This window comes from Lithobates pipiens, unplaced genomic scaffold (assembly GCF_037356315.1).
Source record: "Lithobates pipiens isolate NorthernLeopardFrog02 unplaced genomic scaffold, aLitPip1_a1.2 Scaffold_27, whole genome shotgun sequence".
Lineage (NCBI taxonomy): Eukaryota > Metazoa > Chordata > Amphibia > Anura > Ranidae > Lithobates > Lithobates pipiens.
This window is the reverse complement of record NW_027507788.1, coordinates 218,654,369-218,676,495: the sequence shown is the minus strand read 5'-3', so window position 1 is coordinate 218,676,495 and position 22,127 is coordinate 218,654,369. Positions and strand designations below refer to the sequence as shown.

The 22,127-nt window shown below is 47.3% G+C and overlaps 1 protein-coding gene across 17 annotated transcripts in view; it reads left to right on the top strand.

Moving 5' to 3' along the window:
- Window positions 1-22,127, top strand: part of LOC143934553 (transcription factor HES-5-like) — a 215,884-nt gene that overhangs the window by 100,445 nt on the left and 93,312 nt on the right. For 13 of the 17 annotated variants that reach the window (XR_013263298.1, XR_013263303.1, XR_013263301.1 and 10 more), the window contains 3 exons: window positions 1,718-1,777; window positions 9,789-9,926; window positions 16,488-16,628. The gene's annotated coding sequence lies outside the window, so the exon portion shown is untranslated. Of the gene's footprint in view, window positions 1-1,717; window positions 1,778-4,360; window positions 4,467-9,788; window positions 9,927-16,487; window positions 16,629-22,127 lie in introns of all 17 variants that reach the window. The other 4 variants (XR_013263304.1, XR_013263300.1, XM_077458273.1 and 1 more) reach the window with 2 other exon arrangements.

The following is a 22,127-nucleotide window of genomic DNA, read 5'->3' as shown; positions in this document are numbered from 1 at the left end:
ACAAATGGTCAGAGACTGCACACATGATACAGGAAATGGTCAGAGACTGCACACATGATACAGGAAATGGTCAGAGACTGCAGGCATGATACATGAGATGGTCAGAGACTGCAGACATGATACAGGAGATGGTCAGAGACGGCAGACATGATACAAGTGATGGCCAGAGACTGTAGACATGATACAGGAGATGGTCAGAGACTGCACACATGGTACAGGAAATGGTCAGAGACTGCACACATGATACATGAGATGGTCAGAGACTGCAGACATGATACAGGAGATGGTCAGAGACGGCAGACATGATACAAGTGATGGCCAGAGACTGTAGACATGATACAGGAGATGGTCAGAGACTACAGGCATGATACAGGAGATGGTCAGAGACTACAGGCATGATACAGGAGATGGTCAGAGACTGCAGACATGATACAGGAGATGGTCAGAGACTGCAGACATGCTACAGGAGATGGTCAGACACTACAGGCATGATAGAAGAGATGGTCAGAGACTGCAGACATGATAGAAGAGATGGTCAGAGACTGCAAACATGATACAAGAGATGGTCAGAGACTGAAAACATGATACAGGAGATGGTCAGAGACTGCAGGCAAGATACAAGAGATGGTCAGAGATTACAGACATACATGAGATGGTCAGAGACTGCAAACATGATATAGGAGAGGGTCAGGGACTGCAGACATGATACAGGAGATGGTCAGAGACTACAGGCATGATACAGGAGATGGTCAGAGACTGCAAACATGATACAAGAGATGGTCAGAGACTGCAGACATGATACAGGAGATGGTCAGAGACTACAGGCATGATACAGGAGATGGTCAGAGACAGCAGACATGATACAGGATATGGTCAGAGACTGCAGACATGATACAGGAGCTGGTCAGAGACTGCAGACATGATACAGGAGATGGTCAGAGACTGCAGACATGATACAGGAGATGGTCAGAGACTGCAGACATGATACAACGATAGTCAGAGACTGCAGACATGATACAGGAGATGGTCAGAGACTACAGACATGATACAGGGGATGGTCAGAGACAGCAGACATGATACAGGAGATGGTCAGAGACTGCGGAAACGATACAGGAGATGGTCAGAGACTGCAGACACGATACAGGAGATGGTCAGAGACTGCAGACATGATACAGGAGATGGTCAGAGACTGCAGACATGATACAGGAGATGGTCAGAGACTGTGAACATGCTATGGGAGTCGTTGGAGATATATAACATGAAACTGCTAGAAATCACTGCTATAACAGGGCAATAAGGAGACATAGATTCGTTTTTGCAGGGACCCAGCGTGTTACATTGTTCCCCACTTTCTCTGTATACTACAGAACACCTCCCTCCAGGGTTTATAGGGGAGGAGGGGATCTGTCATCTTAACACACTTGCTGTTCTAGGTTGAAATCACTGCTTCTCCATAGATACAATATGATGAGTGATTGTTGTCACCTGAGTACAGGAAGTGTGTTACTGGCAGGATCACCAGGTGAAAATAAAGGTATACGCCTGAAAATATAGGACACTAATGCAGCCACCACATGTAAGGACTGGTATTCTGCAATGAACATTTTGGCTGGAGTTGATCTATTACCTATCCGGACTGTCAGTGTGCTCTGCAATGATTTACCGATACCTGGATACAGATAAATGATTTTACATTGCTGTCTCATATTTTTTTCAGCTTTACTTGAAGAACCGGATATCATGTTTTCTGCATCAACTGTTTCCATGACATGCAAGTGTGAGTAACGGCTTCTATGTTATTTCTCCATTTGATAAAGCGATGGTAAACCGCTGGGTATTTATTTACATTTTTTTTTTTTTTTCAAACATGAAAGGCAATGTCATAATGTGCTAGCGTACATCTCGTACTAGCACATTATGTGAAACGTACCTGAAAACAAAGCCTTCCAGCGGCACGCTGTCACTGCTGAAGGTGCTTCTATCTTCACCCGGTCTTCCTTCCGGATCCGCAGACTCTGGCTCTTTGAGTGGCCTGAGTCGCGATGACATCACCCCCCCGCGCATACGCATGGCAGCTGCTGTCAGAATCGGCGACCCGCCAGATTAGGTAATGGAAGGAACTTTCTGTCAGCTGCACATCTGTTAACCTCGCCTCCTCCCAGCTTGCACGCTCCCCGCACGCTCTGTGATCACCCAGTCAATGTGACTCGGCTTATCGCAGATCACGGCCCCTCACCATCCAATGACAGCTGATCGCGTGATGCAAACAGAAGATCGGTAATCGTTTTTTTCTTCCTCTTCAAGCTGACAGCATGAGAAAAAAACAACTGATCACCGCCTTCTGTGAAAGGGACATTGCCACCTCACCACAGCCACCTCATCTGTGCCCACCAGTGCCATCTGCCAGTGCCACCAATCAGTGCATATTAGTGCCACCAATTAATGTCACCTACCAATGCCCACCAGTGGTGCCAGTCAGTGCTTTATCAGTGCCACCAAGCAGTGCTGCCCATCACTGCCACCCCTCAGTGCCTATCGCTGCCACCCTTCAGTGCCACCTATCAATGCCCTTCAATCCCACCCTCTCGGTGCCCCCTCATCAGTGACACCTATCATTTTCCGTCAGTGCCACCTTATCAGCGTACATCCAATGAAGAAGAAAAATGACCTGTTTGCAAAACTGTTTTGTTTTTTTCAATATTTTCTGTCTTTTTTTTTTTCTTTTTTTTTTAACTAAAAAAAAAAAAAAAAAACAGCAGTGTTTAACCACTTCATTACTGGGCACTTAAACACCTTCCTGCCCAGACCAATTTTGAGCTTTCAGCGCTGTCGCACTTTGAATGACAATTACCCAATTACCCAAATGAAATTTTTATCATTTTTTTCCCACAAATAGAGCTTTCTTTTGGTGGTATTTGATCACCTCTACGGTTTTTATTTTTTGCGCTACAAATAAAAAAATACCAAAAATTTTGAAAAAAAAAAATGTTTTTTTTTGTTTCAGTTTCAAAACTTTGTAAATAAGTACGTTTTCTCCTTCACTGATGGGCACTGATGGGGCTACACTGATGGGCACTGATAAGGCGGCACTGATAGGCGGCACGGATGGGCGACACGGATGGACACTGATAGGTGGCACAAATTGGCATGGATGGGCGGCAGAGATGGGCATGGATGGGCGGCAGAGATGGGCATGGATAGGCGGCACAGATGGGCATGGATAGGCGGCACAGATGAGCATGGATAGGCGGCACAGATGGGCATGGATAGGCGGCACAGATGGGCATGGATAGGCGGCACAGATGGGCATGGATAGCGGGCACAGATGGGCATGGATAGGCGGCACAGATGGGCACGGGTGGGCACTCATAGGCGGCACAGGTGGGCACTCATAGGCGGCACAGGTGGGCACTCATAGGCGGCACAGGTGGGCACTCATAGGCGGCATTGGTGTTATACTGTACTAATGGATGCCAATCAGTGCAAACAATAATGCATGCCAATCAGTGATGCCCATTGTGGGCACTGATTGGCATCCATTATGGGCACTGATTGGCATCCATTGTGCTGACTGGCATCCCTGGTGGTCTAGGGAGGATTACCTTTTCCCTGGTGGCCTGGTGGCGTCCCTGGTGGTCCAGTGTGGGCATCCTTGGGGAGGCCTGTGCTGATAATCGATCAGCACAGACCCCCCCTGTCAGAGGAGGAGCCGATCGGCTCTCCACTACTCGCGTCTGACAGACGCGAGTGAGGAAAAGCCGATCACCGGCTCTTCCCATTTACACTGTGATCAGCCGTGATTGGACACGGCTGATCACGTGGTAAAGAGTCTCCGTCGGAGACTCTTTACCGAGATCGTAGTTCCCGGGTGTCAGACTGATACCCCGCAACAACGATCGCCGCGATGCGCGCCCCCGGGGGCGCGCAGCGGCTCATAATCCTGAGGACGTCATATGACGTCCGGTCAGGATTATGAAACCACTTTGCCACCGTCAATTTGTAATAGGGCGGGCGGCAAGTGGTTAAATACCAGCAAAAGAAAGACCTATTTGTGGGGAAAAAAAAATATACAAATGTAATTTGGGTACAGTGTAGCACGACCGCGCAATTGTCATTCAAAGTGTGACAGCGCTGAAAACTGAAAATTGGCCTGGGCAGGAGGGGGGTGGACGTGTGAGCAAGTTGTTAAACCGCTACCAGGTTTGCTAATCTGACAGAACACCTGCAGTCAGAAGGCGGCAGCGGACATCTTACTACACCCGGCTACATCTTCAATTTTACAGTAATTTTAGCAATAAAGTGAGAAATAAATATAGTATAGTGACATCTGTGATGTTGCTGCCTCTCTCCTCTCTCGCAGGACAGCTTCAGTGGGCGGGGCCGCCTCTCCTCCTCCTCCTCCCCTCCTGACTGATGAGGAGAGAGCCGGCGGGTCACGTGAGCGCCGATCTGCGCTCTGTAAACAGGTATATAGCTGCATTTCTTTATAAAGCACAGACACAGGGGGGGGGACATTCCACCAATCAACCGAGAGGATAATGTCAGTTTTAACCCTGTGGGTTAACAACCACTTTAATTGCTTTCCGCTCCCGCCCACTGTCAAATGACGGCGGGGGCGGTGTGGCTCTCTTTCTGGGTGGACATCATGCTAGGACAAGACGCGACCCCAATCTCTGTAATTAGCTGATGACACGGCTTTTTGACCATGTGAGCTGCTGTGTCCAATTACAGCCACTCACATGTAAACACAGGAAGTGCCGGTGATCGGCTCTCATCGCCTCACACTGACAGAGGCAAGGAGAGCCAATCAGCAGCATCTCCTTGCAGGGAACAGATGGACATGTCATCAGTGCCCCGATTACAGTAAAGCCCCTCAGTGCCACCAATTGGTGCCAATTAGTGATGCCAGTCACTGCTGCCTTTCAGTGTCCATCAGTGCCGCCCATAAGTGCCACGAACAGTGCCCATCAGTGTGACATATTAGTGCCTCCTCATCAGTGCCAGCCAATCAGTGCCCATAAGTGAAGGAAAAAAATTACTTATTTACAAAACGTACTGACAGAAACTAAGGCTACTTTCACACTAATTTGCTTTACAGGCGATACAGTGCTAAAAATAACACAGCGCCTCTCCTCTCACTCCCGTGGGAAAGCCCGAGTGCTTCCCGAGGGCTCTCACACTGGAGCGGTGCGCTGGCAGGACGTTGAAAAAAGTTCTGCTAGCCGCATCTTTGAGGCATTGTAGGAACGATGTATACGCCACTCTAAAGCGCCCCTGCCCATCAAACTCAATGGGCAGCACCGCCAAAGCTAAGCTTACTAAGGGAAACAGGAAGCCTTGTGGCTTCACAGCCTGTTTCCTACTGTGCATGCGCAAGTCGTCCTGTGCTTTCGAATGGTCCCGCTGTCCTCTGGGACCTGTGTGTCTCCCAGAAGTCAGTGGGGGGGGAGGCAGGGCCAGACATTGCGTACACGGGGGCCCGCCCCCCTCTCTGAGCTTCGCTCTATCTCCCCCTCCCACCAACTCTCCCCCTCCGCCCCCGCCCTCGAGTCTATATTTTTTCTGGATGTACATAAGATTCATGCATGTGCGATTCGCAGCGTGTTAGTGGGGTGGGCGGGGCTGTTTCTGATGTTAAACCATCTCTCCGCCGTCCGCTCGAGAGCATAATATTTCTTGACCGCGGCTAGCTCCCACGCATGCGCGATCAAGGGCCGTGAGATCGCGCATGCGCAGTAAAGCCCCGCCGTCAGCTGTTTCAGTGACAGAGCCGCACCGGAAGTGTCGCGTTTGGTTTCTGCACGAGTGGCAGAAATTTTTACAACACCGGACCGCTACTTACCTGCTCTGCTTCCAACCACTCATTACATCCAGAAAAATAAAAACAAGAACAATTGGGACTTTATATGAGCCGTGACCATCCAGTACACAGGACTCCATCCCCGATATTTGATAAAGAAAATATCTTTAAAATATTCTTTATCACTCATTACATCCGACCCGACAGATGTGAAAGTTATACAACTGAGATCCTATTATTTGAGGGTTCAAATGCTTTCTTCCCTGGAGAAAATGCTGCTCTGGGCTCCCTACCGACCAGTCATGTGATTTGTGTTGAAGGGGCGGGTCAGAGGTCACATTGGCTGAACTTCCCACATTTTATTTAAGGATTACTTTATATTATTATTATTTCATAAAAATGATTTGTTTTTTTAAAATATTTTTATTCAATGATTATTTTAATTTCAGAATATTATTTAATAAATATTTCATTAATTATTGTATACTATTATTATTTAAATCTTATTTAACCATTTGCTTACTGGGCACTTAAACCCCCCTCCTGCCCAGACCAATTTTCAGCTTTCAGCGCTGATGCACTTTCAATGACAATTGCGCGGTCATACAACACTGTACCCAAATTAAATTTTTCTCATTTTTGGTGGTATTTAATTACAGCTGGGAGTTTTATTTTTTGCTAAACAAAAAAAGATGCAAAAAAAAAAAAAAAAACATGTTTAATAGTTTGTTATAAAATTTTGCAAACGGGTAATTTTTCTCCTTCATTGAAATGCGCTGATGAGGCGGCACTGGTGGGCACTGATAGGCACAGTTAAGGAGACACTAATAAGCACAGATAAGGTGGCACCGATAGGCACAGATAAGGCAGTACTGATGGGCACAGATATGGCGGCACTGATGGGCAAATATGGGCACAGATAACACTGATAGGAGGCACGGATGGGTGGCACTAATAGATGGGACTGATGGGCACTGATAGGTGGCACTGAGGTGCAGCACTGTTGTTGAGGCAGATTTTGGGCACTGATGGGTGGCACTTTTATTAATATCTAGCTGGTACTGGCAGGTGGGCACTGATAAGTTGGCCGTGATCGGGACTGATGTCCCGATCACGGCCGCCGGTGATCGGCTTTTTTTTTCTCTCCGCGAGGAGGAAAAATAGCCGATTGCCGGCTCTGTTTTGTCACATGATCAGCTGTCATTGGCTGACAGCTGATCACGTGGTAAGGGGTCGAGATCGACCCCTTGCTCGGATCCGTGATCAGGCGAGTCTCATAGACTCGCCGATCACAGGGGGCGCGCAGGCCGCTCGTCCCGGCAAAGCAGGTCCGCGCTGTAGCCGTCATTCGGCTATAGCGCGGATCTCTAGTGGTTAATGATTACTTTATAATATTATTTTATAAAAAAAATATGTAATGGTTATTTTATATTTTTATTTAATGATTATTTTAATTTCAGAATATTTCATTTAATGATTACTGTATAATATTATTATTTACATTTTATTTGATTAAATAATTATTTTATAAAAAAGCATTTAATTAGGGTGGGAGCTGCCAGGTAAGGCTCTCAGCGGCTCGGGTGACAGTCCAGACATGTGGGCGGATCCCGACTCCATTCCACGTGCGTTCTACTCACTCTGTGACCGGTGTCCTGTCGATATGGAACGCTCTAGAATAGCGCACGCATAGCTACGAGCAGCATTTAAAGAAAAGCCGTTATTCGAGAGCGTGTGAGTGGAACCCAAGGGTATGGGAGACATACTGGAAGATTCTATGTCTCATGTGTACGCGCAGTTTGTGAGCACCTAGAGCAGTGATGGCGAACCTCGGCACCCCAGATGTTTTAGAACTACATTTCCCATGATGCTCTTGCACTCTGCAGTGTAGTGGAGCATCATGGGAAATGTGGTTCCAAAACATCTGGGGTGCCAAGGTTCGCCATCACTGACCTAGAGGGTGACAGAACACTGGCTCTGTGATGTCAGCCGACACCCGCTGTCTGCTGAAAACGGGTCACAGGAGTGCAGAATAAACAGGAGAAGTACAGCCAAACAAGCTTTCCCTGTACTTCTCCTTTAAATAATAGTATTATAAAATATTAGTTAAATAAAATAGTCATTAAATATTTTACAGTAATCATTAAATAAAATCAATAATATTTTACAGTAATCATTAAATAATAATTCAATAAAAATTATAAAATAAGAATTAAATTAATGATTAATACTATAAAATAATATTTAATAATCTTCACAAAAAAAAATATTATAAATGAATAATTAAATAACAGTATTATAAAATAATATTATTTAAAAAAAATGTAAATAATAATTAGGGCTGCAGAAATTAATGATGAATTCCTCGATTAATCATTAATTTTTTTTGATCGATCAAAATTCTTTTGATCAGTACTCACCTCTCCGCTGGCTTCTGGGTCTTCAGGGAGTTCCGTCTGAGATCCGGTGACGTCACTGGACTCCCCCCCCCCTTCCCCAGTCAATGACGGTGCCCACGCTGGACAATGGTAAAGTCATACAGCAGGCGCCTGACCTATCCAATCATGACCTAAAAGGCTTCGACCGAGTGGGCGTGTCCCGCAAATTGCAGAGGTGTGGCCGCGAGCCGGTTTTGTGATTGGCCGGACACGCCCCAATCCGATGATACGTGACCCTTGTTGGGATTAAACAAGCATTGGAAGCCATGATGAAGGTGAGCGTGTCGTCTGTACTGGACAGGCCAATTGTGGAGGAGGAATCGAGGTGATTTAAAGTTTTTATATACAGCTTGAATCTGTATATTAGTTTTAGATGAGGTCATGCAGAGAGAAAACACCTCTCGGTTTAGGCTTTGCCTTGTGCATCCCGGTGTGGAGCTTTCATTTCACTTGCTGTCCCAGAGACACAGCAGGAAGTGAAATGGCATTCCCATTTTAGATGGTTGTCAAGAGGACTGGTATACCCATTGGAGGCATTACCCAGATAGCAAGCAATTGAGCTACAAGTTTGAAAATGTCTCGTTAAAGTGGAGGCCCACCCTAAAAACTAATTTAATTTTAAAAGACTCCTTTAAAAAAAAATTAAAACGTTTTATTTTTAAGTCATGGATTGTGGAAAGTAACGAGTGTCGGGTGATTGTATATAGTGTATACCACATTTACCACTGACTAATGCAGAGCTGCAATGCAAGGAGATCAGCTAAAAGTAGTTGGATCTGTATGTGTGTTATAATGAATCGAAATTAGTTAACGATTAATCGAACACAAAAATTGTAATCAGTAACAGCCCTAATTAATAAATTATATATATATATATATTAAACTATAATCAATAAAGTATAATTAAGCGGAAAACTTTTTTTTTTTTCTTAGGGTGGAGTGGAGAGGGATTACAACACCTGTCAGTTTTTATTGCTGTCTGTGTCCCCATTGGGGGAGATTCACCCCCCCTCTATTTGTCATGTTTACCGTTATCAGTGAAAGTAAAAGAAAATCTCACATTTTGGGTTGCCCCCAAAACATTAATAGAGGGGAAATCTTACAATGGTGACACTGGTTCTGGTAACCTTGGGGAGGTCCGCAAGGAACTTCCTTAATATGGAGGGATTTCCTCTCACTTCCTGTTTGGCTATGGGACAGGAAGTGATAGGAAATCTCCACAATGGGATACGGATGGTGAACAAAACAAAAAAAAAAATCTGCCAGGGGTTATAACCCTCACTATCCAAAATGAGAAAAAAAATTGCCTATACAGTAGTTAAATTTTAAATAAAATAATAATGTATAAAAAATATTATATATATATATATATATATATAATTTTATATTTATTTTTTGCAAACAGTGATGTAAAAACAAACATACAATCCAAAATAACTCAAATAATATTATAAAATCATTAAATAATAATATTATTGGATATTTATTGAATAATTATAATACTAAAAAAATCATTAAATACATTTTTTTTTGTTTTTTTGTTTTCAAAGGCCTTTGAAATCACAGTTTCCCCCCCGGAGACAAGGGCTACAACAAAAGGATAACATATACAAACCCCTATCAAGCAGAGGCACTCCCTCCATACAAACAGGGCAGACCTACTGCAGTTCAAGGAGAACACCTTCGAGGTAACAGCCGCTTTTTTTTTTTTTTTTTTTTTTTTTTTAGCTTTTTCTTGCTGATAATTTTTTTTTAATGGTGGTTCCAGGTGTGTTGTCATGCTGGAGTTTCCTTCATTTCCCGGTACTGACTAGAGGTGAACAGATATCCACAGAATCACATTCACATCTTAACATATTTCTAATTGAATCACATTCAATTAAAAATATGTTAAGACTTACATCATAAAACATTATAGAAGGCTGCTATATGTACACTATATTACCAAAAGTATTGGGACACCTGCCTTTACACACTCATGAACTTTAATGACATCCCAGTCTTAGTCCGTAGGGTTCAGTATTGAGTTGGCCCTTTGCAGCTATAACAGCTTCACTTCTTCTGGGAAGGCCGTCCACAAGGTTTAGGAGTATGCGACGGATAGCGCCCCCACACTATCTATTGCACGAAACGACATACAGGTAGGATGTTTCACACAATGGAGCCGCCCTGTCGCAGTATATATGCAGTGGGCAGTCTTTAAGTGGTTAATATAGTTTCTTTATTTAACTTTATTACTATTACAAGGGGGGCTAATAAGCCCCCTATGCAATAGCACTGGACAGGGGACGGGTCCTCTTTATGGACACATCAGGTATGTATTAGACTCTATGTGTCTCCCCTCTCCTCCAGTGCAGCTAACAAACTACAGATTGTGCTTGATTAGCTTCATCCACAGCTACAGTAGCTGAGGAATGACAGCTATGAACCTGGAAGTGCACATGCCTCTGGGTTCACTTGCCACAGGGGGAGCTCACTGTGGGAGCTTTTACTATGGTTCAGTGCTCCCCGGGTGCTGCCAGCAGGTGAGGGAGGGGCACACCTTCATACCCCAAAAAAATTATTCACACCTGGATCACTTTATCTGAATGCCCTTTGCACAGTGCCAGGACAAGGTCATCCAGAGCCAATGGGCAAACATGCCAAACTGACCCTCCACCCCCCCTCAAAAGCAATATGAGCGTTATGTGTCAGCAAAAATCCCCCCACAAAAACACTGAGCACTAATCTGCATGCTTACCCCCTAAGCATGAATCCCCCCTCCTCCCAGTACAAATTGTCCCTCCCAGCTGAAATCTGCCCCCCCATCCCCCAAAAATAATTCACCCCTCCTAGCACCAATCCTCTACCCCTAAATTGTCTCCTCCCGCGGTGTCGGGGTGGGGGGGGCAGAGGAACGCTGGGACCTGCGGTGTCGGGGCGGGGGGGAGGAACGCTGGGACCTGCGGTGTCGGGGCGGGGGGGAGGAACGCTGGGACCTGCGGTGTCGGGGCGGGGGGGGGGAACGCTGGGACCTGCGGTGTCGGGGTTGGGGGGGAGGAACGCTGGGACCTGCGGTGTCGGGGTGGGGGGGAGGAACGCTGGGACCTGCGGTGTCGGGGTGGGGGGGAGGAACGCTGGGACCTGCGGTGGGGGGGAATGCTTGGACCTGCGGTGTCGGGGTGGGGGGGGAAGGAACGCTGGGACCTGCGGTGTCGGGGTGGGGGGGAGGAACGCTGGGACCTGTGGTGTCGGGGTGGGGGGGGGAACGCTGGGACCTGCAGTGTCGGGGTGGGGGGAGGAACGCTGGGACCTGCGGTGTCGGGGTGGGGGGGGGAGGAACGCTGGGACCTGCGGTGTCGGGGTGGGGGGGAGGAGCGCTGGGACCCGCGGTGTCGGGGTGGGGGGAGGAGGAACGCTGGGACCCGCCGTGTCGGGGTGGGGGGGAGGAGGAACGCTGGGACCCACCGTGTCGGGGTGGGGGGGGGGAGAAGGAACGCTGGGACCCGTGGTGTCATCCAGAGCCAATGGGCAAACATGCCAAACTGACCCTCCACTCCCCCTCAAAAGCAATATGAGCGTTATGTGTCAGCAAAAATCCCCCCACAAAAACACTGAGCACTAATCTGCATGCTTACCCCCTAAGCATGAATCCCCCCTCCTCCCAGTACAAATTGTCCTTCCCAGCTGAAATCTGCCCCCCCATCCCCCAAAAATAATTCACCCCTCCTAGCACCAATCCTCTACCCCTAAATTGTCTCCTCCCGCGGTGTCGGGGTGGGGGGGCAGAGGAACGCTGGGACCTGCGGTGTCGGGGCGGGGGGGCAGAGGAACGCTGGGACCTGCGGTGTCGGGGCGGGGGGGAGGAACGCTGGGACCTGCGGTGTCGGGGCGGGGGGGGGGGGAACGCTGGGACCTGCGGTGTCGGGGTTGGGGGGGAGGAACGCTGGGACCTGCGGTGTCGGGGTGGGGGGGAGGAACGCTGGGACCTGCGGTGGGGGGGAATGCTTGGACCTGCGGTGTCGGGGTGGGGGGGGAAGGAACGCTGGGACCTGCGGTGTCGGGGTGGGGGGGAGGAACGCTGGGACCTGTGGTGTCGGGGTGGGGGGGGGGGAGGAACGCTGGGACCTGCGGTGTCGGGGTGGGGGGGAGGAGCGCTGGGACCCGCGGTGTCGGGGTGGGGGGAGGAGGAACGCTGGGACCCGCCGTGTCGGGGTGGGGGGGAGGAGGAACGCTGGGACCCACCGTGTCGGGGTGGGGGGGGAGAAGGAACGCTGGGACCCGTGGTGTCGGGGTGGGGGGGAGAAGGAACGCTGGGACCCGCGGTGTCGGGGTGGGGGGGAGGAGGAACGCTGGGACCTGCGGTGTCGGGGTGGGGGGAGGAGGGGGGGATGCTGGGACCTGCGGTGTTGGGGTGGGGGGAAGAGGGGGGGACGCTGGGACTTGGGGTGGGGGGAGGAACGCCGGGATCTGCGGTCCCCCGGTGGGGGAGGGGCGGAGACGCCAGGACTTGTCAGGGTGGGGGGTAGGGAGGGGGAGACGCGGGGACTTGTCAGGGTGGGGGGGGACGCCGGGACTTGTCAGGGTGGGGGGGGGAGGGAGGGGGCACGCTGGGACTTGTCAGGGAGGGGGGACGCCGGGACTTGTCAGGGTGGGGGGGAGGGAGGGGGGACACCGGGACTTGTCAGGGTGGGGGGGAGGGAGGGGCGACGCCGGGACTTGTCAGGGTGGGGACGCTGGGACCTGTAGTCAGGGTGGGGGAGCGGGACGCCGGGACTTGTAGTCAGGGTGGGGGAGGGGGGATGCTGGGGCTTGTAGTCAGGGTGGGGGAGGGGGAACGCTGGGACTTGTAGTCCCCTGGGGGAGACACACCTGTCCGGGGCCCAGTAGCAGGACACAAATTCCGACCTCGGCCAGCACGGCGGACATGGAGGGGGTCGGGCTCTCCTGGGAGGTGAATGGCCGGGACTCGGCGCTCTCCTTCTTCCTTCTCTTCGCTCCGACATGCTGACAGGCTCTTCCCCGGGCGTACCTTCAGGACGGGCCCGGAGCGGGAGGCGAACATCCGGGGATCCATCGCTCTGTGTTAGAAGAAGACAGGATACATTTCCTACTTTCCCGCTCCCCCTTTACGCCACTAAGACGTGGCAGCGTCGGTACGTACAATGCGGCGTTTGTCCACGTCACGTGATGACTGGAGCTCCAGTCTACAACCCGATATTCGGTCTCGTGAGATCTCATGACAGGAACCTCCAGAAGTTACACGGGGTGTCCAGCCGTTGGCCGCCATCTTCGTTGTGGCCAACAATATGTTGAAATCCCGGCTGCCTCGTCTTTGTACCGGGAATGTTATCCTCTTACACAATATCTTTACCCCTGCTCTGGTCTACCAGCCCGCTGGGAAGGAGCCAAGCTGCGGGTTAAACGGGGACGGCGGAGAATGGGCGCCATCTTGGTTGTGGAACCCATGTTGGGAGGAGCATATCTGTGAGGAGATTTTTTATTTTTTTAATTATTATACTAATGTTTAGGGCACGGAGGTGTCCGGGTGTTTTCCACCATTTCCAGGGTCTGTTTACAGGTGTGGAGGGGCTGAGGCCTGCTTGGTGAGGGTTGCAGTGCTGTGGCGGTATGACAGGATGGCCGCATACACCTGTACAGCTCCCCGCGTCCGGTCTGCGTGTCGCCAGAACCGCCGGCCTTGGAATAAGTGGTCAGGGCTCGTCTATTTTAGGCATCACACCCCAGAAAAGCGAGCTGCAGTGGATCACTTTTCAGAGGGCGTTTGACAGGGGAGGAGTCCGCACGTTGAGATCACATCGGGATTCCTCCAATCACACCCGTGTGCTCCAGGAATGCAGGCAAAACGTGTTCCCGGATACCCATGGAAAATGCTCATCACATTTCTGGTGCCAATCGTCACCCCCAAACACAGCGAGGAGACGCGATCGCCGCCCAAATAAAGGAGCTACTGGTGTGTGCAGAGAGGACCATTCAAATCAATGGGCCGTCCTATGGTGTCACACAAAATACAAACGCACAGAGGTGTGACCGGGGCCATAGAGAGGGGGAGGGACAAGAGACCAATCAACAAGAATGACGCGTTTCGATGTTATGGGACTTTGTAAATAAAATGTTAAATAGTAAACCGCTTTGTGCCGAATCCATATATATATAATATAACAGGCACTCTCAGCTTAGACAACTGCAGCCAGAAACCCTGCTGGGAAGTCATAGTTCAGTCTGAATAATGTGTCCGAAGGGTCCAGAGTAATCCCCGACAGGTTGCAATCCTAAATACTGCCCTGCGGCCCAGTCTCTGAAGGGAGGGGATCATGCTCTGCTTCAGTATGTCACAGTACATGTTGGCATTCATGGTCCCCTCAATGATCTGTGTATATAGGGGGGTGAATTATATGTATATATGGGGGAGGGGAGTATTATATGTATATATAGGGGGGGAGGGGGTGTATTATATGTATATATTATGGTGGGGGGTGTATCATATGTATATATTCTGGGGGAGGGGGTGTATTATATGTATATGTGGGGGGTGTATTATATGTACATATTGTGGGGGAGGGGTGTATTATATGTATATGTGGGCGGAAGTGGGTATATTATATGTATATGTGGGGGGTGTATTACATGTATATATGGGGGAAGGGGGTTATTATATGTATATATGGGGGTGTATTATATGTATATATGGGGGGTGTATTATATGTACATATTGTGGGGGAGGGGGGTATTATATGTATATATGGGGGGTGTATTATATGTACATATTGTGGGGGAGGGGGTGTATTATATGTACATATTGTGGGGGAGGGGGTGTATTATATGTATATATGGGGGTGTATTATATGTACAAATTGTGGGGGAGGGGGTGTATTATATATATAGATGGGGGTGTATTATATGTACATATTGTGGGGGAGGGAGAGTATTATATGTATATATGAGGGGTGTATTATATGTACATATTGTGGGGGAGGGGATGTATTATTATATGTACATATTGTGGGGGAGGGAGAGTATTATATGTATATATGGGGGGTGTATTATATGTATATATGGGGGGTGTACATAGTTTCCAACATTGGAGCGGGGCATTCGTTTTTGGCGTTGTGGCGTAGCAGGAAAAATAAAAATGCGGCGCAGCAATAAATGGGTGTGGTTTATCTATATATTGGGTGTGACTCGAAAGGGGTGTGGTCAGAGTCTGAGATGAACGAGGATTGGAGGGAGAGACGAAGGGAGAAAGCGAGCAAAAGAAAGAAAAAAAGAAAGAGGGATGGAGGGACAGCAGGCCCAGATCCTACAATACAACAGAAATGTGTATTCCAGAAAGTTTAACAATCAGCATCTAAAGATACTCCAATCATCCCGGCACCATGGTTGTTATGTTGTCAGGATGATTAAAGCGCATTATTTCTATTACATTGTAATATAAAATTAAATCATTCAACTTGCCATAATGCTGAATCAGTGGGAGCTATGAGCGTGTCACCTGCCCCCAGATGCCACCAGGCATTCCCGGCGGAGTCCCTCCTTACATCAGGCATTCCCGGCGGAGTCCCTCCTTACATCAGGCATTCCCAGCAGTGGAGACTCTCCGCCGCCATTACTGAACAGAATGGGACAAAATACCCGGGTAGCTGCCAATATCAATTGCTCTGCCCCTCCCACATCAGGTCGCAGCCGGGCGGGAGGTGGGCGGTGCCGCAGCTCAGTTTCTAGTAGCAGTCGCCTGGCCTCTTGTTTGTTGTGGTCTTCAGGAAAATGTCTCTGCTTCCTTTTTCCCTTTTCTTTCCCCTTTCCTTTCTCCCTTCCTTCTTTCCTTTCCTCTCCTCTTTCATTTCCTTTCCTTTTCTTTCCTCTTCCTTCCTTCCTTCCTTCCTTCCTTCCTTCCTTCCTTCCTTCCTTCCTTTCTTCCCTTTCCCCTCCTTTTTTTCTTCCTCAGGAAAGGGTTTGTGTAGAATTTTCAGTGTTAACATGTCACATCCCCTTTTGAACACCTCGTGATTTATATACACAGATCAGCCAAAACGTTATGACCACTGACAGGTAAAGTGACTAACATTGATTATCTTCACGTGGTTAAGGGCATCATGAATGTGCAATATACAGTAATACAAGCTGAGCTGTGATTGGACGGTATGATGGAGCCATTGCACTTTTCCAGTCCTAATTACTCTTTCTGTTTTTATTGTTATATAAGAATTTTATTTTCCCCTGTCTGATCTTTTCTCTCCGTTCTCTTCCAGGAGAAATGCGTGGCGGCGTTGGCCCGTGTAGAGCGCACAGACTTCCTGTCACCCATGTTTATCGGAGAAGTGGGTCACCTACGGAAATCACCTACACGTCAAAGCACTCGGTGAACGTCATGGCCGAAAACATCCTGACAGGTGAGTGCAGAGCATCCCGGCCAGAGCTGAGAGCCTGCTGACCGTCTGAGCAGCACCCACCCCATCCAGTAACGAGAAGTGGGCTTGTGTTTTTGTTTTTATTTGGAGGGGGGGGCTGAGTACAATATATATATTTTTTTGGTTCCCACTTCCGCAATCCTCGCCTAGGCAAGGATGAAGGATGAAGTCCCTTGCCCTGCCCCCTCCACTCCCACAGCCTCCTGGAACATGTGACATGTCCCAGGAGGCTTCGGGACCGCTCACAGGGTACCTTGTGAGCTCAGGCACTAGGGGAATAAAAAGAGAAAGGGGTACTTACTAAGTATCCCTAGGTCAAACTTTAAAGGTATACGAAACGAATAGCACAGTATAGAAAAATAACAATGTTTATTATGAAAATACAATGCATCAATAGAGCATTCAAAGGTTAAAAATCACATATATGATACAGAGTATACAGTGAGCCCTTGTGTTTTGACGCGTTTCACTGTTAGGCTTCTTCAGGACATAATCAAGGTATTCAAAGATAGCAGAGGAGAGAATGAATCTTAGTGTCTAGAATAGAACATACTTGTTTTTAAAAGATATTCTGGTAGCCATAGCATACATATTAGATATTTAGATTAAAAAGCGCTTGTCTGTTCAAAAGGAAAAAGTCGACGCACATATGGACACAGAAAACCAGTGGGTTAAAAAAAAAAAAAAAAAGGAAATCCACACCCCAACATAGGGCAAAGACAATGCAAACCAAAGAACAATACAAATAAAATATATTAGTGAAAATAAGAGAATAGAAATACCCTGCAGGCACTGGGGAGACCGCTGGGGCTTCTCGGGAAAGCCAAAGCTGGCTCCCATATCCAAGATGGTGGTGCCAGAGACCCGCACAGGTAAGAGCCGGCTGCAGGAAGGTGGCGCTGTATCCCCGGCTCTGGTACATGCCTGATTTTTAAAGCGCAGCAGCTACAGTATTTGTATCCGCTGACTGAAAAACGACTCTGAAGTTTCTCTTGATGTAATTCAGAGATTTTTTTATTAATACTTTTTTAGTACAATAAAGGCTTTTGTTTGGCGATTTGGTGAGATTAAGCCTGGGTTCAGCTGAACTCGCATGATTTCAAACGCGCTTTCCGGTCCGACTTTGGGAGCGATTTCAGAGATATCTGTGCGGGTTCCTGTATAGATGTCTATTGAAATCACCCCCCTCCCCCCGAAGTATCTATAAGTAACGCAGGAACTACTTTTTGTGAATCGGTGTGGCGCCGCAAAGTTGACGTTGCATCAATTTCGGAGGTTGCCGGAAATAGGCGTCACTTTGACATGCAATTCAACATGTCAAATCGCCCCGATGTGAACGTGGGCTAAAGGGGTTGTAAAGGCAGAAGGTGCATTTCTATCCATTATGATGAAAAGCCTTCTGTGTGCAGCACAAATTTTTGTTGTTTTTACTTTCGGATTTCTGATTTTTTTCGTTTTTCTATTTTACGAACTTTCGAAAAAAAATGGAATTTCGGAAAACGAAACAAACTGCACATGTCTAATTTCCATCTGACTGTCATCCGAATTCGCCGAATGGATGGGGAGAACGTATCCCCCACCTGTCTGTTTTTAGCAGACCGGATCGGATGCTGGCGGTTGTCAGTGGAAACATGTCCGCTGACATCCACCGCTCCATAGAGAACATTGGTTGGTGATGATTGGTTCGTCAGTGTGAAAGGGGCCTAATTTGCAAAAATTTATTTATTTATGCAATCCAAGGACAAAAACAAAACAAAACGAACAAAACTATTTTATTATAGGGAAGTGTAAATGTAAACTTTTCGTATTTTCCTGTTTAACCACTTTCCATCCAGCGATTGTACCGGTACGTGATTGGGCTTCCACTGGGTGCACTGGGATTATATGTAGCTGCAGGCATCACCCTGGTACCGTTTGTTCTCTTGTAATAGCAACTGGAGGGGCTCACCAGCTGCTGGATTGCTATTACAAGCAGCGGGAGGGGACGTCCCCCCCGCCACCTTCCACGTCTCTCTCACTCTCCCACCAGGAGGCCAGAGTGACCAGCCGGCACATCTGCCATCTGGCCAGGCAGCTGAACAAAGCCAGAATCTGCTTTTGCTCGGCTGTTCGTAATAGTAACCCGGAAGCAATGACATCGCTTCCAGTTTACTCCAAAACCATTAGCACCATTTATAAAAAAAAATCTAAAGCCTTCAGAAACAGCGATCTTGGTGGTTTGAATAATGCTTTACAGGGCAGAGGAGGAAATTGGCGTCCTACAGACCCCCAAACTCTCCATAAAGAGGCTGTGTACATTCCTTGTGATAGCTATAAAAGCGATTAAAATAAATTAAAGCAACAGTTAAATTAAATAATTTAATAATAATAAAAAAAAAATTAAGTGCCTCTCTCCTCCCATGCTTACACACAAAGGTGAACGCGCACTTTGGTCCCACGCACATACAAACGGCGTTCTTTCAGTAATTTCACTTTAAGTAGATGACGGGTTCCCATAACACATTATAATCTTGTCATTTCAGTTTTGGGAAAGCTTCTTGCTGAGAACTAAAATCCAATGAACTGGCCTTTGTGGCTTCATAATGATGGCGGTTCACCGCTCCAGAGCCGATCTTCAGAAGCCGCAGAGCGCCGACAAGCGATTTCCCCTTTAAACCCTCATAGCCGCCATTATCTGGTTTTGTTCTTCTGAGACGACTTCCCGATTTCCTCCCGAGTTTTATATTCTGATGAGGACAAGCCGTGCCGCTGTGCTAAATTCTCTGTCTCTGCCGCGCCGCGCACATTCATGGTCTGTATTGGGCGCCTCTGAATCTCCAACGTTGTCCGCAGGCAGCCCCAGCGGGGAGCAGCGGCGATGTAACACTGATATTTGCCCGGATGCCGCGGCGCAAAAAAATATGGAATCTGCAGAAGCGTCTCCATAGTAAATGACATGCTGAGCGCTAAAGTGACTCTTCAGTCCCACCGAACCGTATATTATAGAGGGAAAGACACAGAACATCCTATTATTTCCTCTGATGGAGAGAGATGTGTAGACCGACTTCACCCCGTACCGGTGGTGTTCTCTGATTGGCGAGGATGATGTGTTCTGGTGTGTGGTGAACCCAGAGTCATCCAATCATTCCATCGATACAAGAAGTCAAATGACATTTACATTTCAGAATTAAAGGAGTTGTAAAGGCAGAAGGTGCATTAAGATAAAAAGCCGCCTGTGTAGAGCAGCCCCCCCTAATTACTTACCTGAGCCCCATCTCCCTCTCCAGCGATGTCCACGCATCTCTAAGCCATCCAGGACAATCCTCCTTATTGGCGGAGACACCGCAGCAGCGCCATTGGCTCCCAAGGCTGTCAATTAAAGTCAGTCAGCCAATCAGGGGAGAGAGGGGGCGGAGTCAGGTCCGTGCTCCGTGCCTGAATGGATACACGGAGGTCTGCCTCGGTTCGACAGGAGGGAGGGGCCAGGAGTGCCGGCGAGGGACCCGAGAAGAGGAGGATAGGAGCTGCTCTGTGCAAATCCATCTGCATAGAGGAGGTCAGTATAATGTGTGTTATTAAAAATAAAAAATACTGAGCCTTTAACCACCTACAGACCAGAAGATTTTCACCCTTAATGACCAGGCCATTTTTTGTGATTCGGCACTGCGTCACTTTAACTAACAATTGCGCGGTCCTGTGACATTGTACCCAACGTCCTTTTTTCCCCCACAAATAGAGCTTTCTTTTAGTGGTATTTGATCACCTCTGCGGTTTTTATTTTTTGTGCTATGAACAAAAAAAAAAGCGACAATTTTGAAAACAAAAAAAATAGTTTTTTTACTTACTGCTATAATAAATACCCCCCTCCCCCCCCCCCCCAAAAAAAAATTGAAAACAAACTTCTTCCTCAGTTTAGGCCGATAAATATTCTTCTACATATTTTTGTTAAAAAAAATTAAAATAAGCGCATATTGATTACTTTACGCAAAAGTTATAGCATCTACAAAATAGGGTATATATTCATGGCATCTTTATTATTTATATTTATATATATATAATTTTTTTTTTTAATAGTAATGTCAGTGATCTGCGATTTTTAGTGAGACTGGAATATTGCGGCGGACAGATCGGACACTTTTGAAATTTTTTGGGGAGATAATCGACATTTGTACAGCAATCAGAGCTAAAAAAAGCATCAAATTGTGGGTGTGATCAAATTCCACTAACAGTGGCAGGGTTGTAAAGGGGCGGGATCATCCAGTGTGGGGTAATAGGCGTTTTTTTGGGGGGGGGTTGTGGTTGAGTTCCTGTACTTATTTTCTGTGAAAAAAAAAAACTGACAGGCTGGAACTTGATGGAACTCGGATCCACCACCTCTGGCTCAGGCCCTCTACTCCCTGTTCACCTCTTTTGCTTGTAAACACTGAAGTCCGGCTTCTCTGTTTACAAGTGACAGTTTGTCTTCCCAATGGTTCCCACTGAGTGCAAGGTGGGGGCAGGGGAGATGCAGGTGCCCAGGGTACAGTGCAGAGGCCGACACCCCCACTGGATGATCCTGCCCCTTTAAGACCCTCCCACTGTTAGTGGAATTTGAATACACACACCCGCCAAACCGCATCAAACTGTGGGTGTGGTCAAATTCCGCTAACAGTGGGAGGGTTTTAAAGGGGTAGGATCACCCAGTGGGGGGTGAGAGGGGGTTGAGTTCCTGTACCTATTTTCTGTGAATTAAAGCCCTGAGTATATATAACTCTACTAGTAGTATATATAATGTATCTGATGCTCCACCATTCATGTGGACTTCACTGCAGTGAAAAAAATGCCAAATTATGACCAGTAATTGTAAATGATAATGATGGTGGACCTAAACATAAAAGTGACCATGCCATGTAATGAATTCTGGTTTATGGTCTTATCATAGTGATTGATTTGATTCACATCACAACTTCATTGCTTCCTTTGATTTATGGTTTGGCTCATCATCATCACTGCCCCGCACATGCCCATTGCATGGCATCATGGCTGCGCATGGCATGCATTGCATGTGTGAGGCCGTGTGATGAGCAAAACCAGAACTAAAATCATATAAAAAGGTATCCAATGAAGTTGTGTGATGTGAATCAATCACTAAGACAATGACATATAGTCATAAAACCATAATTAATGGGATACGTTGTCATTTCATTCGTGTCAATAATATATTGGCTCAGGCTGGCGGCAGCGCAGGCCATACAGTCAGTCCCACATATATTATATTCAGTAAGTGCAATTATAATAATAATATATTTTACATTACAATACCTTTTCTATTATTCTTATTATTTCAGTCATGGTTTATGTCTTGTCTTAGTGATCTTTTCACAAATACTGTGTCATTTTCTTTTTTTTTTTTTAAATATATTTCTTCAATTTCTGACTGCTTGAATTAATTTTTTGATGAAAAAATTGAAAACCATGGGCACTTGGGTATCAATCGTGATGCATCGTGGAATCGAATTGCGG